This window comes from Phalacrocorax carbo, chromosome 8 (assembly GCF_963921805.1).
Source record: "Phalacrocorax carbo chromosome 8, bPhaCar2.1, whole genome shotgun sequence".
In the NCBI taxonomy this organism is placed as follows: domain Eukaryota; kingdom Metazoa; phylum Chordata; class Aves; order Suliformes; family Phalacrocoracidae; genus Phalacrocorax; species Phalacrocorax carbo.
Window position 1 is genome coordinate 33,854,137 of NC_087520.1, and position 17,245 is coordinate 33,871,381.

Here is a 17,245-nt window from a genome sequence, read left to right on the forward strand (position 1 = left end):
ATAAAATTTAAATAGGAATTTTGCCTAAAGATCCATTCCACTCCAGCTTCTAGTAGACGCTGTCCTGAATAACATTTTTTCATTCCATGCAATGATTAATCTACCTTCCTTTTCCTTCCTGGAGGAAGGAGTTGGTCAATCTTTATAAGATTCTTGGTGTAGACACCCTCACATGAAATGGCTTTGCATAGCCAATTAAAGTGGTGGAGCTCTGATTCAGACAGATTACTGAATACATAACAGAAATTAATACTGGCACATCTGTATAAGCACATAGATGAACACAGGAAAGTAAAAAAGCAGGCAGTAAAGCCCTCTCCACCCCCTCTTTCAACTGTGAAACATCTGCATAGTTATCTCCTGTTGGATCACATGAACAGTCCATACATGTGCAAAGAACAGTCCAGAAGGATAAAAGAGCCAAGACCAGCTATCAGCAGCCCAGCTGTATGACCAATCCAGAAGCAACCATGATTACTACAAACTTAAAACCACAGCCACCTGAGGAGCTGAATGAAGTCCAACAAAGGGTATAAAGTAGCATCAATCACTGCAGAGGATTTCCATTAGGTCAACTGACAGCCCACTGGAAATGATAATTAGAGATTCAGTATGATGCAGAATCACAAGACCACAATCTTGTAACACTTTTAATTACCCTTTAAAAGGAAGAATGAAATGTATGGAGAGAAAAACAAAAGTTCACCTTCCCAGTCAAGATATTTGTCTTACTTTTCTCCTTAGTATTATCTTTCCCAGAGCATGTTACTCCAACACTTCAATTAAGATAAATTAGATTTCATTTTACAGAAAAAGCTACCAAAAAAAAAAAAAAGTAAAGAAATTACATCCAACAAAGGAACCAGTGAGCTGCCAAAAACTTTTACACTAAACTTTGGATTTTCAAAGCTACCCATCTCTTCAGGATTTCAACTCACTTCAGCGGAACCTGCCAGCACTTAGAACCCTAAAACAAGCAAGCTCTTTTCTCCACATTATATTGGAATTAGAGATATAGTTTGGACTCCATAGTACATGACTTTGCCCCTAAATCAAGAGACCTTAAAAGCAATCACTCATAGATTACTAAATTTAAAATAGTCAAAATAACAACTGGCTGAATAAAACAGCTCACAAATGTTATTTCACCTCATACATTCTGAAAGATTACATCTGTTTATCTTCGGCAGAGAGGCATTTTGTGTTTGAAAAGTGCATACAATGTACTATCAATGTTGCCAGAAACAAATCTGTAACAAGAGGTCTATGTTTTCAAAGTTCTCCTGGAATTAAAACAATTAGACATTTTTCTTTAAAATAAAAATTAATTATTGCAAAAAATGTATTATCAATTTTGTAAAACTTGTGGACAGATATTAAATGTGCCCAATAGCATAAAATTTCTGAATTATGTGTTTCTAAAGGTCTTCTATGAGCTCAACTTTCACACTTTCTTCTTCATCCTGACTTGAATAGCAAAGATTTAAAGAACTGGAGAAGAGTAGATTAAGAAAAATAAAATACACGCTTGAGTCACAATATTCTTTAACCTTCTATCAGAGACCCTGCAAGAAAACTGGGCATGTGAAGATCAGTATGTGAAAGATAGCATCCATTAAGATTTATGCTGCAATGGCTTTAGGTTTCATGAATAACAAAAAATGAGCTCACTCAAGAAAAGTGGTTGAATAAAACCACTTGAATAAATCCACACAAGGCCTAAGAAGTCCACCTTCCTATGAACTCAGTTAATGCTGTTTTCCTATTCCAAAAGTAATTTCTTACTTTTTTGTTTAATTTTAAAGCAGATAAGTGAGGAAAAATTAGTAAAAAAGCAGCCTGAGGAAAATCTCCATTTTCTAGACTATTATAGTCAGGTACTGAGTCTTTTCTTAATGGGAACAGTATTTGAGGCATGGAATGGAGAAAATAAGAATTAACTAGTATCTTCAGTGAATTCTAGTTCAGTAAACGCACAAATATCTGTAGAGGTAGGAGATTTGTATTGCAACAAAGGAATAGGAAGGAAGAAAGCATCAAAATTTTACTGCCTATATAACCAAGTATTTCTTTTAAATTCAAAAGGTGAACACCAACATCTAATCTGAACAGCATAAATGTCATAAGAGCTGGCAAGAGTTTCCAGTGATGCCGACTTTTCCTACTTTAACGATAGTAATCCAAAATATTAAGATTTATATATAGACCATGAGTAGTATAAAACCCTTTCTGTCTCCCTGCTCAGTTGTCAGCTTTAAGAATACTCTTGGATCAACTAAGCCAGATGCTGGGTACATCTGCATACCCATGGGAAATCTTCAGTGGTCCCAAACATCAAATCTACACTTGAACTCATAGAAGTTGGTTGGAGATTAGCTGGTAAGTGTAGGTGACTGATTTAAAAACCCAGCTTTGAGGGGACTGAGCAGGAAACAACCTTGAATTACATAGGGTAACAATCACAAGTCTTTGTAAAAGAGAAAGATACACCTTTCTGATAATGTTATTGACTGACCATCTGTCACATTTATATAACTGTAAACAATATTCCTTTTTAAGACTAAGGACTCCTGTTTACTAAGATGACTAAACAATTATTGAATTTATTATTTTTCCAGTGTTTTCATAATTTTTTTTTAATATATTCATTATACACTGAAGCTACAGCAGTTATAAACAAGAAGAGAAGAATCTTGCAGTAAGGCTGTGACTAAAATTCTCCCTGAATTAACAATCAATATCTTTATGATGCCAACCCAGGAAATCCCAAATATCATGCTTGGAACTAGAGAAGACCATTAATAAATATATTTTCTTTGTAGGTAAAAAGAAACACTTTCTGTACCTCATGTGAAAGGGATGGATCCCACTCAATATTTATACATGAAACAAGTCATCATAGAGAATCACAATGAAGTAAATAAATTTCACTCTGAATCCTGTTATTTTCTTCTTTAACAGCTCAATTTTTTCAATCTGATTTGAGATTTCTTTACGTCAATGTGGAAAGTGGAAATGCACAGCTGTTACCCAAAAGAACTATACAGAGACTGTTTCAAGCAAAGACAATTGACCAAAGCAAAGAAACCTGAGACACTCAATCATTTCGATTGAGCCTTAATTTGTACTGCAGCACATATAAGCAGTGCCAAATGTAAACAATTCAATACAAGTCACACTCAGCTTCTGAAAATACGGAATTCTTGGTTTGAATTCTGTGGGCAATATTCAAGGAAAAAAAACCCCAAATTTCATGAGGAATTATTCTTCAGTTATACCTGAAAAAATCTGTCCTTTTTCAGAATTAACAGGGGATTTAAGACATCATTCCTAGACTAATTATACTGAAAAATCAGTGCCACTACACATGGAAAAACACTGTTTAAAAAAATCCCACAAAATGTATTTCATCTTTATAAATGTGTCTTACTAAGTTCCACCACTGGGACAGTGGAAAAAAGAATATGGATACATCTCCATCTAATTTTTTATGTCTTTCTCAGTGCCATTGTAGAACTAACATATTCTCCCTCTCAACTTTTTTTTTTTAATTGTGGTAGCACCACTGGGGGCAGGTGCCTTGAAGCGGGGGCACATACCAAGCCTGACCTCCCTACGAACAGCTCTGAATTCCCTGATCTTGTTATGAATATTTTTTCTTCAAATGCAAAGCTGCAAAATGCTCAAAAACTAAAGTAATTCAATTAAGTATCTATTCTGAGCTGGAAAAGACCATTTTGTTAGAACCAATGGAGCACTAGTTTAACCCTGGTGCTCAGAATTCCCAAGCAAGTCAGCACATTAAGCCAGCTCTTCAACTTAAGAACAATTACTGTCATTTATCAGCCTGAATAGCAATAATGCACAAATCGACAGCTTTCAAGAGGCAAAGAGCGAGCTAGGTGTAATGATATGCAAAGCCACAGCACTCTACATTTTGAACTGTCTTCAGCCCATCAATACATCTCCAAGTACCTACAATTTATCAATACAAATGTGGTACCCGATGAAGGCAGGACCAAAAAGATAAGTATGAACAGAGTGGAATAAAAGGTTCAGGAATGTTTGAATTTTATAATGATGAAGTACAGATCCCATTCTTACAGCATTTTACATGCAGTGACCTGATCACATCACATTTTATTCAGCTAGAGGAAACTAGGATAAGAGATAATCTTTCTTTCAGGTGGTTGTAAGCAGCTGCTTTGCTTTTTTTTGTTTCTCCTTTCTTTTCTGTTCTTTTTTTTTCCCCTGCCATTTCTATTTCAATCATGCATCTATGCAGTAGTTACACAGATATGGTTACTTCTATTGAAATATATCATTAACATATCATAATTTTTATCTCAAGAAAGCACAATATATACAGAAGGCATCACTTGAGACTCACTACCTTATAAACCCATTTTACTAGCAACTGAAGGATTAAAGGAACACTTGAAATAACCTAATAGCATATATACCAAATGCCATTCTGCTGATGAAAGGCTCAAGAATACAGAATTGATTTCCTCTGTACCTCATCTAATTGTGTGGGGTTTTTTCTTTTGGATTTGGGGGCTTTTTTAACATAAGTAGCTGCTTTGTGCATGGAACCTTTCAGCAACTGAAGCTATTGCAACGGTCAGGCATTCAGATTCCTTTTTGAATATAGGACCTATGCAGGTAGGTATGGGCATTTGAATTAGCAGTTAACATACACAGAGAATAGGCACTTCTATATTTTACCATGAGGAAAAAAATCAGAATTATAATTATTTCACCTGCAAGTCTGGCAGTTCTACCTAAAACTGCTAGTTTTAGAATACTTTGTAATTTTCTATTCCTTAGTTTCCAGTTATTATAGCATGTAAACTGTTATATGTAGTCCTACCTTGATTCAAGATTTCAAGGTGTTCACTTGAGTTAAACATCTGCTTTGGAATGTATTTTGCACAATGGATCTTGCTATGAAAGCTATTTATCCTAAACTACTTCCATCTTCAAAAACTTAACTGTTACAGAAAGCACTAACATGTCTGGATGGATAAAATGAGGTATAAGCAGAACTGAACGAGAGCTTTGCCAAAGAGAAAACACAGTCTCGTTGTTAAAGAACAGAGATCAAGAGCTCTGGGGTTTATTCTTAGCTTTTCTACAAACTTCTCATATAATCTTGAACACATCACTAAAATCTGTGCTTGTTCAGTTTCCCCAGAGACAGCTCTTTTTCTAAACACAGAGAATAGCTTCTTCAGGGGACAGATGACAGTTATTGATCAATGGAAAAGAGAACATCATGATCCATGAACATCTGTGTGGTATTCCTCAGCAAAGGTCCGGAACAATATTGTCTTCAGCCTTCAGGAGACAGAATTTGCACAGAGACACAATTCATCATATGACATAGCTCAAAGTTGAGAGGGTTTAATAGGAGCTTTCACATTATTTAAAATACAATTTTAAAAAGAAATAAAATTTCCTCCTGTTTTACTGACTTTCTAGAATTCATTCATCTTCTTCTAACTATTGGGGGGTGGTAGGGAGAAAGCTCTGAGTTTATTTTTCACATACTTTTTGTTCCCACTGACAACTTCTTTTATCAGCTTTTACCATCTTACTAAGTGGGCTCATTACAGATGACTTTTTCAGACACCCTAGGTTGCCAGCTACTGAAGAGGGTGCAGAGATCGAAAGGATATCAACCCATTGAAAATGACTTACAGATCACCAAGATGTCTTAAATGGCAGAATGTGTCAAAGTCTGGGATGAACTGAGCCAAAGGCATCCCTTTCCTGTAGGCCTTTCTTACACTGCTGATTATGCTTGTTTACCAGTTTTAGCAGACTTACCAGTTAGTACTATGAACATTCAGTCAGAAGTATTAACCCGCTATCAAGAAGCCCAATGGACAGGTTACTAAAGAAATAAATTTAGGGTCATGACATCTCAAGGGAAAAACAGAAATGAAACCCACCACTTATTAAGACAGCACAGTTTTGAGAACTTAAGAACCGCTGTTTTGTAACAAATTACTTCTGTATTTGGCCTACTATTCTGATTTCAGTTTAGTTATCAATGCATATGGAAGAATCCACCATAATGGGAACATAAAACTATACTTTTCCAGGAAGGTGAATGGGAAAATGTCTAAACAAAACACAATGGATGCTTGTTGTGATTTATATCCCTTTCTTCTTACTGTGTTGGCAACACTCATGATTTTATCACAAGTCTCCTGTTACTTGGTATTCCTTCTCATCTAACCACTCCTGTATTTGTATTACTATATTAAAAAATCTCATTTTCTTTTTTTAAATTACATTTCTAACATTCAGTAATGATGAGAAAACACTGCAAGCTCAAACCCAAAAGTTTCAGAATACTAAAGGAAACAAAAAGAACTAGAAGTAAATTGTTTTTAAAATATTGTTTTAAACCAATGTCACTTTTTTATCTGCAATGCAGTGGTCATTGGTCTTGAATGTTCCTGTAGGCAATGGCTCTAAAGCTACAGTCATCATAGAGAACTTTCATCTCTGTAACGTCTTCTAACATGTTTGTGTCAACCTCACTACTGTTATCAAGCTCTATTGCTCCTGTCTAATAGCAATATCAGAAATGCAAATGCACTATAAAAATCCAAGGCATAAAACATTACATTGATAAAAAATAAATTAATGATTCAGAATAAGAGAAAACTCTCAGATAAATGTGTAACCAGAACAATCTAAATTACATGTTATTGTGTCAAATCCTTTTGTTCATTTCTTATGTCTAAACTGACTTTGATCTTGCTTCCTCTGAATTCAAAACAAAACTTCCATCTTTTCCTTTGAAAAACCACAGAAGGATCTTCTGGAGTAAGACAGTATCTTCTGTCCAAAAAACTCAGATTTATCTATTCCTTGGCTGAAGTAATAAGCAGGCAGCAGGGCCTTCTAGCACAATGCTCTTCACTGGAAACGTGGGTATTCTTCTAAAAGGAAGTATTCCTAAATATGGGCATTTAATATAAAATTTCATACTGACATGTGGATTTCAACTGGCAGAAAGGACATTACAGCCATTTTATCCTTGTTTCTATTAACTGTTTAACAAGCATGAAATATATACAGAAATATATACAGAAGATGACATGGAAGAAAAAGCAAACAATAAAATGCAAGTCGAACGCTCTCAAACTGAAGAAGACTTCTTGACTCTTGTTATTCTTCTCTCCGAAGTATCCATGCAGTAATTTAGAAAAGAGTGCAGACTCACGAACTGAAAAGAATAGAGGGCAAATCAGGGCTATTTCAGGGATTCAGATCGAATGTTGATATATTTAAACACACTATAACCCGAAGAGGAGGGTTTTCTTCAATGTCATCTTATTACACTGCAAGGGAGGAAAACAGACAGTTCAATCACAAAATCATAATGTTTAAGCAGCATGAAATCATAAAGCTAGCAACAAAACAGGTGAAGCATGCTACATTTATGATTCATATGCTTTCTTTCACCCTAGCACAGTATTGGTTTACTGATAGCCCTAAATGGCCAGTCCCTGCTGGTCTCTGCAGCACAAGAGGAGTGAGCAGTATTATCCTTTTGGGTGTACTTACTGTACTGCACTCCATCATATAAAAATAATGCACATGAATAGTTAAACTGTTTATCCAACTGTACATATAGGTTACAAGCCACCATAAATAGGGTTGTCGTTTAGACATGTACATAAAGCTCAATGCATACAAATAATCTTTACTGTCACATTCTAGATCCATTGAAATTGGTATACTGCTACAATATAATTTGGTAATTTTACTTTGCTACAGACATCTCAATTCTCTTAAAAATTGCTGTGAACTAAAATAACAAAATATTTGCAAAATCATATTTATAAAAGAAAGTATAAATATGGAGTTTCTTTGTTCATTTCATTTTCTTATAATTTTTTCAAATCTTATGTGATTTTGAGACCAATGTTGATATTCTCAAGCACTTGCAGGGCAAGGACATCTTGAAAGAGGTTTCTCCTTAAGATTTACTTGAGTATAAATTCAGAGTAAAAACAATTCAGAGAAAACTCTCTGTGCCTCCATATGGAGAGATAGGCACTTCCAGCCAAGATACTAAACTGAAATTAGAACATCACAAAATAAACTGGGGCGTTTCCTCTCTGCACTAAAGCTTGACTCAACAGAGAGATGAGGAGGGAATGGAAAGGACAGCTTTGCTTACCTCAGATAGACTGAAGGCTTCTTCAGTCTCTGTAGCAACTTCTTTGGGTGAGTAAGGAATTAACTTGCAGAATTCAGCCCATCTTTTATTGTCACAGATCTTCCTGATGCAAGTTAACTCCTAACAAAAGGACAATATTTTCTGGAGTGACTAAATAATCTAAGAGAAGTCTCTAGCCTCCTAAAAGCCTTTCTACCAATTTTAACCGTATGTCTCATATACTAACTTGTGTTTGCTACCAGGTAAACACACCTGCTTTACTGCTATCTGTTGTCAATCAATAATCCATAGTACCAACAAAATATCTAAATTGCTTTCAAGATAACATCATTGTTCTCAAAATATTATTTGAATGAACTTTTCCTATATAAAGTGAATGTAGCAAAGATTTCTTTTTCGAGATGTACTTACAATATGCTTTATACTAGCATATGAAATTTGTTGCAGTCAAAAAAGAAAAAAAAGGAGGAACTAATGAAATATTTATTTGCTACTGGTATTTGCATATAATTTTCTGAATGCTACTTTTGAGAACACCTTTTAGTATTTTCTACCTTTGTCCTCAAGTAAGTCTTAATCAAAAATTCTCAAGTTTCTCTTTTCAGCCAGAAGATGGAGTCACTGTTTCCTTAGAAAGTTCTTCACCCCTACTACTGTCCTGTCTAGTTCCTATAGCTATGTCAGCTTTTAACCAGGTAAATCTTAATAACTACATTAAAAGTTATAAATTATTCAGAATTTTGAGACATCGATGCTTGCACAGTACAATATTGTTAACTCAGTTGAAAGTCTATTTTATCACCTTATGGCAAATCTTTCTAGATGGGGGGGGGGGCGGCAATTTCTTTATTACTTCTATTATTCTAGTTAGCATCTTCCCAGTCACTATCATCACCTGAAGGTTTTTGACTGCATTTTCTGCCCTTGCTCAGTGAAATTTCCACAGGAATAGAGGCAGTCTTCATATATAGTTTACTGATCACTCTTCTTGGGAAGAAGCGATTACAGCATAGTTCATCCAAGAAGTGGCAATTTTGGAATAGGAGCTTGCTTACTAATGTTATATCTATTGCAAATTAATATCAAAGAGTACATCATACAAGAAGCAGTGTTAAAAAAAGCAGATAACTAGCCACAGAGAATTTATGGTTACCTGTTCTTCACATACAGCTGTACCAAGGAAGTGAGCATATGCTTACCAAACAACTTGAAAATAAGACTAGAAGATCAACATCAGAGCTTACATCAACAGCTCGAGTTATAAATAAGCCACCAAAGAACAACAGAGTACTAGTACTTCCTGAAATGACTGATCAGTAGTAAAAAGCTGGTTCATGAACTACAGGTATTACAAAAAGACAAACTGAAGAAAATTTTACTATACATACACAAAAGGGATTTTTATAGAACTTTTAAATTTATTGAGTCACTCAGGGAATAAATTAGTCACCAGTACATTAAAAAGTCTATACAAAACTAAACATTCTAGATCTTAGAATCTTTTTTCTCTCAGTAGCCCTGCATAGATACTTTTTATTTTTCTACATATGCTTTTTTTCCCTAAACAAGTACTTTATAGGTAAGAAAGTATTTTCTGAATATAAAAACTCTTGTAATTTTCCACCTGAAAAGTTCCTCTGAGATTTTTATATTAAAGAGCCTTAAAATCATGCAGTTCATTCCCTAGAAACAATAATCTCAAAATATTTTAATAAGTGAATGTATTTAATATATGTATATAAAGCACAGGCATGACATACCTGCTCATTAAACACCAATTTTTGGGGTCCAATGAATAAAATCTGTATTTTAAATTGATTATTTCCTTCAAAACTGACATGACATTTTACTTCCCCAAGGTATTGCAAACAAATATATAAACTACAGAACATGAATTTTATTGAAATCATATGACTTTTTGACACAGAAATATGTAGCCCTTAAACAATCATTATCACTGTATGAGAAATATATAATTAAAAAAAAATTTTGAGAGTGTAAAGATACCAGCATGACACCAATATTGACATTTCTCATATTTAATAGCATTTTCCTGTAATAAAGATTGCAAGTAGCAGACACTACAGGAGTTCTGCATATACTCACCACAGTGACCAAAAACTTTTAAAAACTGTTTTAAAAGGCTTAACATGAAAAGCAGTCTATCAACCATACCACTAAGTTTGACTTCCATAACACTGTAAGCAGCTTACAGATATTCTAAAATTAATCACAGTTTTAACTCATAATCAGAAGCAAGTATTTCAGCACTCACACATTATCTGACTATACCTATAGCTGACATACATAACAGTATTCCCTGGCGATCTACTGCTGAATTGGTGCCCTATCTGGCATCTAAAAATAGAGAAACCTAAAAAATCAGGGTTACCCTTGCCTTCTGGATTAGCTGCAAAGGTGAAATCAATTTTTTTGCTTTAAAGCATAGAAATCAAACCGCCACCCAGAATTCAAACTAATGTGTCAGTGAGCACTCAGGAACATATCACCACAGATACTCAACCTCTCAATATGAGAAAAATGTTTTGCAATTACTCTGTGAAGTTAGTCTGATCACTTTTAAGTTCCAAAAAGTAAATGTAAGAGGAAAATTATTACTTTTCATTTCCTCATGGTTTTAATTTAGACATATATGCATAACAAGACACAAATTCCTGTACCCAAATACATTCAGTTCTCTCAATTTTTTCTTAAAAGTACAATACAGTAAATACTTGCATACATAAAAAAATGTGTTTGCTCAGATATCAGATATCTGTTTATACAGCTTTCACAGTTACCTAACAGGTTCAAGTTTAATTCATGAAAGATTAATAATTTAGCTTCTGAAACTTTGTGTTACTTCCCATAAAAGACATTCGCCCACATCTACAGTTCAGAAGGTTTGGTCTTTTATTGCAGCATTACCAAGGGTCACAATGGTAACTCCAGCCAAGTTAGGAAAACAGCACTGCTATTAATTATTATTATTTACTGTATATAGTAGTAAATTAATTGGGAAATAAAAGGTACTGCTTTGATTTATCAGAGTATTAAAACCTCATTCACTGGATTTTTTCCTACTGAACTACTGCATTCAGTATTACAAAGCAAGATTTTTACCTTTTTATTTTAGTTAGCTGACGTGGTTTTGGAGAAAGTAAAATGACATTATTGTGAATGTTAGTGAGAAGAGAGTAGAGGTTATGTTAATGTTAGAAAAACAAAATTTGAGGGTAAATATTTTAAGAAGGTTTTCATCATCTTACATTTATGCAACTGCAGAAAATCCACCAAAAAGATTGTTCAGGAAGTCCAACATCTGGGAAACTTAAAGAAAGCCTAGAAAAAGACAACAAATACAAAGTCCAGCTTTAGCAAAAGGAAAATAACTGGCAACCAGATAGGTTTTTCTCATCATTATCTTTTATAATTAATGAAAAATATTAACTGACAATGCATTTGAGTGTCAAAAATCAAGCCTATTTCTGCTTCATCACCACTCTCTATAGAATTTTTCAGACATAAGCCATCTCTATTAAAACAGAGAAATGTAACTGATATCTGGCAAGCCTTTAGACAGTAACATGCTCATTATTATTGTACAAAAAATTAATGAACTATTTCCTATTTCTTATCATTAATACTGTTTTTGGAGTTATACTTTTGTGCTAAAACTGCTAAAGCAGCCAATACAGTACAGATATTAAAAGACATGAATTACTGAGGTCAGCAATTTTGCCTGCATGTGTGATGCTCACAAATACATTATATGTAAGAAAAAGAATGTATTATTGCATAACATTCTTAATTGCATCTATCCCTGCAGGACCCCATTGAAACACGGCATGTTGTGTCTTTATAAAATATATTTTGTAGAAGGAATTTAGAAAAGCAGAGAGCAAGTAGACAGATAGCCATTGCATATATAGTTGCAATGCATTATGTATTTAATAACCTAAATTTTTCAGTAGACAATGCAGATTTTTAGTAAACCTAAATGGACATTAACTCCACATGCTTATATGTAGCATGATCTTCACCTGCTCTTATAAAGAAGATAAGCTATTAGCCCTAACTACAGATACTGCTTCAGTGCTCACAAATACTGTCTAAATATTCCTTCAGTTAAAAAAATATTCAGAGTTCATTGCTTTCCAGATCTGAAGTTATTTAAAAGTTGGAGGACAGGGAGGTTTTCTAAACTAGGCTTCCAGGGGAAGTGGGCAAGTTTGTTCTCTGAAAGCACATTATCAGTGTGCTTCCTGGGGGAGAGGAACAATAGAACATGGTATGTGAAGGGCATCTTCCTGAATGGCTTCCCAGGACTGCTGTGGGGACATGGTCTCTCACTCTGATAATTCACCAAAGGTCTATGCTATTTAGAAATTGCATGTGTAGAAAGAGGAAAAAAATTATTAAAAAAAAAAAATTCTGACTTCTGCAGATAAAGTGGATCCTTGGGATTTGCATGCAAAACTACAAAGCAACAAACTTTTCTATCCCCTAGCATAGGAAGGTTTCCTTTAATTTCCATGACAGCAATTGGGAACAAGCTCTTGTTCAATGCCTACAGGAGGATTACTTCACAGTTTTCCTGTCATGACTTTCTTCATTACCCTTGAAAGAGGCAGGGACAATCCAACAGCACATTTGCAGTGGTCAAAATGGTGTACTGTGAATCTATGACTGTTGTGAAGCAGTTCCTTCAAATGTCATATTATCAAACACCTTTTAAGTTGGTTTCCCTTTGAAAACTCTACCTTGGGCAGAAGAGAAAGCAAAGGAGGTGGTGAAGAAGAGGCTAGAATGGAAATGCTGATGGTTAGATTTGTATTGGTCTTCCTCTGCTTACCCATCTACTCTCCTTAATACAAGATATTATTATAGTATATGAGATGCAAAGAGCTTGTAAAAGCATCTGATTTTATCTCAGTCAATGCAGAAAAAAGCCCTCATTCTCACAGTGCTGATCTAGAAGAAAGTATGTCAGTCTTGTTAGGAATTTTATGGAATAATAAGAGAGTCACTGCATCTTCCTAGACAAAAAACAAGCTCATTAATATCAGTGGCAGTCTTATATGAATAAAGAAATTAAGAGATCATTAGTACAAAGCTAATTAGTACACTGTGTTTGGTGTCCATGTCCAGGTTTTCTTGCGGGTGGCTGCAGGGGTGTCTCTGTGAGGCGAGGTTGGGGCCACTGAATGCCAAAACACTGCCAGTTCCAGCTGGTTCTGTGGCCATCCAGCGCAGGGCACAGCTGAGACCCTCAGCCATGCTGGGGGTACCTCTTTGGAAATGTATTTGAGACAGGGCAAATGCTGCCCAGCAGCAAGGGGACATTGTCAGGGAAAACATGAGGAAAAGTGTGAGGAACAGCCCTGCGAGCGCTGAGGGTGAAGGAGATGTGGGGTGGAGGAGGTACTCCAGGGGTTGGAGCAGGCATTCCCCTGTAGCCTGTGGAAAAACCACAAGGTAGCACCCAAACTGCAGCTCATGGAGGGCCCCACATCAAAGAAGGCAGATATTTCCTGAAGGAACTACTGTCCATGGAGAGACCCACACTGAAGCAGGGGAGAAGTGTGAGGAGGAAGAAGCAGCACAGATGACCACAACCTGCCCTGGCTGGGACTGGAGTGAGTAGAGGAGTCAGGAGGGAAGGAGTGAAGTTGTGCCTGGGAAGAAGAGGAGGGGAGGGTAGGAAGGTGTTGTTTTAATTTTGTCTTTGTTTCTCACCATCCAAATCTATTTTATTTGGCAATAAATTGAATTAATTTTCCTCAAGTCAAGTCTGATTTGCCCATGCTGGTAATTGGTAAGCGATCTCCCAGTCTTTATCTTGACCCATGAGATTTTTAATCTTATTTTCTCCCTGTCCTGTGGAGGAGTGAGATAAGAGAGCAGCTGGGTGTGCGGCTGGCTGCAGTCCAAGGTCAACCCACCACATCCCCAGGATGATGAGCGCTACTGACTGGCAGTTGAGGGCAAAACATGACAAAAAGGGGGGAAAGCCAAATGTGGTAAATATAAAGAGAGGGGAATGTTAGATTTATTTGAAATCTTATCCCTACCTGGATTATTACTGACTCTAAGTTCTGCTGTCAGTTTCTGATATATTTGGATATTTTGATCATACACCCATACTGCCAATATTTATTTCAGCTACACATTTGAATCTCTGTACTCATTTAGTTCTGTTCTCAGCACACAATTGGAACCCTAAATATAGTCCCATTCTGACTGTGGGTACTGTGCTGTGTAGCTACAACAGGCATGCTTTACTGTAGTAACCCTTTCTTCTACCCTTGAATTGCATAAGTGCTTAGAAGGATCTATATCTCCAAATGTTCATTTTCTTTTATTGTGTCAAATCCTGTATATGTCTATATCTATTTGCAGGGAAAGACGTGAATGAAGATGTATGGATATTTGGGAAGGCTATGTAAAGAAACATTCTTTCTAATCAACATTATATTCATCTCACAGGATTATATATAAAACTAAAAAAAAGGAAAATAATAAAGAATTTTTTAAAACACAGTATTTCCAGGAGATATATGCTGAATACACATTATGACACCTCCAGTATGCTATACTCCTCACATATCTTTTCCCGAGATGCATTTAGTATCCCTGAAATTTATTATCAATTAGCCTCAATTTGCACTAAATTTCTTCCAGTATCACACAGTTAATTTCTGGTTACAAGCTCTGCTGATGCTTCCTTTAATGCCAGGCCCACCCTCTTCCCAATGTAGTGACTTTTTATTTTTCCAGACACCTCCCCCCACCACCACCAATTTCACACCTCCCTGCCTCTTTTCCTTAAGTAACCATAAAATCCAACCAAGAACGTTCAGTAAACTTTTTGTCATCAGTAATGACACTCCTGACCAGCTACTGAAGAATACCAGTCTCATTCTTACACACTCGATTTGTGTAGCAGTTGTGATATTGATCTAATAGTCTGCCAAAACACAGCCTTCAATGGTTACAATCGAGCAAAACTCGTCCGTTCTGAAATTATTAATACTATCACAGGGACATTAATTTCCTTTTGATGTTCTTCTATCAGGAACTCTACTTTGATTCATTGGTGTCAGAGAACAAATTAGTGCAGTACATAGCCAAGCAGTATGATATTAAAATTGGACATTATTGTTTGATATCAGCCACAGAATAAAGTATCAGAAGGCTTTTTTTTTAGAAATGGCTTTCATGTCAGAGTAAAAGGCTGTGCAAACCAAAATTACTTCTTTTTCTGGAAGTTGTTCTTGTTTGGTTGCATGTCTGAATCAAAATCTTCAATGTGTGAGAAGACTATATTATACGATAAAAGATCAAACACTCAATGGTAAAGACAGAAGATAAGAGATTTCATAACCTTTTGTATTTTGGCTCTTTAGCCTCAAAGTGGCAACAAAGCATAACACTTGGTGAAGAAACAAACACTGACCAACTTGTCTGTACTTTTGGACAAAAGATTTGCCAAACATTCAATTTTAATAACATTGCATTTTTATATACAAAATCTACTTATAACACATGCTGCACTTGCTCTGAAAGGAATTATCCCTTTATAACTAATTAAAAGAAACGAAATTTTACTCTGCCATCAAAACTGGGTTTGTAAGATCAAGCATTAGTGTTCCAATGTTCTTCATTTCCACACTAAGCCTGAACTTGCTCCTCTAGTGAATTAAAGACAAACGTTAAGATTTAGTCATTTGTTTCCATGGGAGTAAAAGCTATGCACTGCCTTCCTTCAAACGTGTCTTTCTATGATACTACCAATGTCATAAGGGCACATTCTACCTCTCTCCATTCAGCATAGCTACTCTCTTCAGAAATTAAGTCACAGTATTTGAATACCCAGGCTTAGGGGCAAGTTTCTTTGCTGAGGAACAGACCAACCCATCGCTGATACATTTCCTCCTACCGGCTGCTGATAAGCATAGACACTGTAAGGAGGAGTAAAAGACCATTTAACAAAACAATGTTGCCCATAACTACTTTTAAATGAATGAATTAAAACACAAAGCACAAAGGTTTGATTCATGTTGTGTTTAACACTGAAAAACAGGTAACTAAATGCAGGTTTTATGCAGCTATTCTTGCCCACTAGCAGATGGCTGGAACATCAGATACAGCAGAACCTATGAATTTCAATTGCACAGATGAGGACAGTATATGTAACGTGCTTCCTGTATGTCAAGTGTTCAATTCTATAGCTGTAGCTTCATAAAATACAGTTTCCAGGGACTTAGGAAAAGGAGCAAAATTAGCTCACTTTGATCTGAGCCCAGGGGAATGGGAAGGAAAGAGCAGGCAAACATACTTACATATTTAGTAAAAACAGAAGAGCCAAAATATAGAAACTAAAGAAATTCATAGGCTCTCTAGAAAGGAATAATACTTCATTCCTTCCTAGATAAAAACACCTCAACAGAGAAACATGAGATGCTGCTAAGTGGATTAGCTGCAACACAAATCCTATTGAACAGAACAGACCTTCTAACAACTTGCAATTTGCATCTCTCCATGGAGGATTGGTGATTAGTTTTCCATTAATTGCAGCAACCTGTTAACACTATCTCAGCCAGGTTCCACTGGCAACCAGAATCACTTTTTTCATTACTTATTAGTTGTTGTATGTATTTAATGCTACCATATCATTCAAATTGAGTTTTCCTACTATTCCCATTAACACAGGATCTTTTGAACGCCTGAGCTACTTATGAAAGAGGTTGGGGGTGGGGGCCTGGAGAGAATTAGCCATAGTTTGCAATATCTGTCTTTGAGAAAATCTTTGAGAAACTCGTGTTTTTTCAGTCTTGTAAACTCTGTGCCATGATGTGACCTTTTAATACTCCCACTTGTCAAAAGGTAGACAGACACTTAAATTCACTTAGAAGAGTGAAAACATTACAAGTAAGTTAGTAACACAAAACCCAGATATTTTTAGAAAGCGCTGTACATCCAAGGATCTTCTCTTTTGTGCAAAATATTAAACAAATTCATATCACTTTTCATATA